The sequence below is a fragment of the Mesocricetus auratus genome, unplaced genomic scaffold (assembly GCF_017639785.1).
Source record: "Mesocricetus auratus isolate SY011 unplaced genomic scaffold, BCM_Maur_2.0 contig_8815_pilon_obj, whole genome shotgun sequence".
Taxonomy (NCBI): Eukaryota; Metazoa; Chordata; class Mammalia; order Rodentia; family Cricetidae; genus Mesocricetus; species Mesocricetus auratus.
The window spans coordinates 2,097-3,972 of record NW_024430792.1 but is presented as its reverse complement, the minus strand read 5'-3'; the positions used below and the strand labels follow the sequence as shown (position 1 = coordinate 3,972).

Here is a 1,876-nt window from a genome sequence, read left to right as displayed (position 1 = left end):
CTTGGCATAATCTGTATTTTCATGGAGGACAAGAGTGACTAAGTGTAGCAAGAATGTTTAGTGAGACTCTCCGTTCAGGGATGAGGCTTCTCCTCGAGGCCAGGAGGACCTGGACACACCCCTGCTCCGTGTTGTCCTAGCTGCAGCTGCTCTGGCTGTGCTGATCCCCAGCAGCACTGGATGCAGGCCCTGACATTGCTTTCTCCTTAAAGTCTGTAATAATGACTGTTAGATCTCCAACAGTGACTTCCAAATGCTGAGCGCTACTCAGATCCACATTTTTAAATCTTGGTCTGTTTTTATTTTATGACAGTTCTTTTTGCTAGTTGCTTCCTTTTCACTTTTTTCTTTTTCTACTTTATCTTTCTTCTCTTTCTTTGACTGGGTAGGGGGCACAAACTGTTGAGTAACCCGCTGTGCGACCAGCTGGGAGACAGGTCGAGGTTTCCGGGTGGAGGTGCCCTTCTGCACATCGCACATCATGCACTTGAAGGCCTCGGCGCTGGTCCGGAAGGTGCAGACGCTGCAGTCCCAGTAGCCATCATTCTTGTAAATTTTGCTTTGTGTTTTCTTCCATTTCTTCTATTTTTTTGGAATTTTTGTTCTGTTTTTTCTTCCATTTCTTTGAGGGTCTCTATCATTTTCATGATGGTGTTTTTAAGGACATTCCCTTCTGCTTCGTCTGCATTGGGGTGGTCAGGTCTTACTGGTGTAGAATCTCTTGATTCTGGTGGTGTCACATTTGTTTTTCTGTTGCTGGGTGTGTTCTTTTATTGCCTTTACCCCATCACTTTCTTAGCTGTGTCTTTGTGTGGCCTGGGCATAAAGGTTATTGAAGCCTCTTAGAAAGAGTTTGGCAAAGAAAGACCCTGCTGCTTCTATTGTGTGGAATACTTTGAGAAGAATTGGTCTAAGGAGTTATTTGAATTTCTGGTAGAATTCTGCACTGAGGCCATCTGGGCTTCTTTTGGTTGGGTGTCTTTTCATGACTGCTTCTATCACCATAGGGGTTATAAGTCTATTTAAATTGCTTATCTGTTCTTGATTTAATTTTGGCAAGTGATAGCTATCCAGGAAATTGTCCATTTCCTTTAAATTTTTGAATTTTGTGGAATACATGTTTTCAAAGTATGACCGGATGATTCTCTGGGTTTCCTCAGTGTCCATTGTTATGTGCCACATTTCATTTCTGATTTTGTTAATTTGCATGTTCACACTCTACCGTTTAGTAGGTTTTCATAACGGTTTGTATATCTTGTTGATTCTTCTCAAAGAACCAATTCATTGTTACAGTGATTCTTTGTATTGTTTTCCTAGTTTCTACTACATTGATTTCAGCCCTCAGTTTGATTATTTCCTGGTGTCTACTCCTCCTGGGTGAGTTTGCTCCTTTGTCTTCTAAAGCTTCAGCTGTGCTGTTAATTGTCCATTGTAACTATTTTCCAGTTTATTCTTGTGGGCACTTAGTGCTGTGAACTTCCCTTTAAGCACTACTTTCAAAGTGTCCCATAAGTTTGAGTGTGTTTTGTCTTCATTCTCATTGAATTCTAGGAAGTCTTTAATTTCTTTTTTTATTTCTTCTTTGACACAGAAATGTTGCAATTGTGCATTATTCAATTTCCATGAGTTTGCAGGGTTTCTGCAATTTGTGTTGTAGTTGAGTTCTAATTTTAACACATGGTCATCTGATAAGATGCATGGAGTTAATCCAATTTTTGGTACCTGCTGAGTTTTGATATGTTGACAAGTATGTGTTCTAATTTTGAGAAAGTTCCATGTGGAGCTGAGAAGAAGCTATATTCATTTCTATTTGGATGTAATGTTCTATAGATGTCTGTTAATCCCAATTGGATCATAACTTGTATTATCTAATTTG

The 1,876-nt window shown here is 39.7% G+C and overlaps 1 pseudogene; it reads right to left on the bottom strand.

Moving 5' to 3' along the window:
* Positions 1–57: 57 nt before the first annotated feature.
* On the bottom strand, positions 58–546 carry LOC121138096 (annotated as a pseudogene).
* Positions 547–1,876: the final 1,330 nt, after the last annotated feature.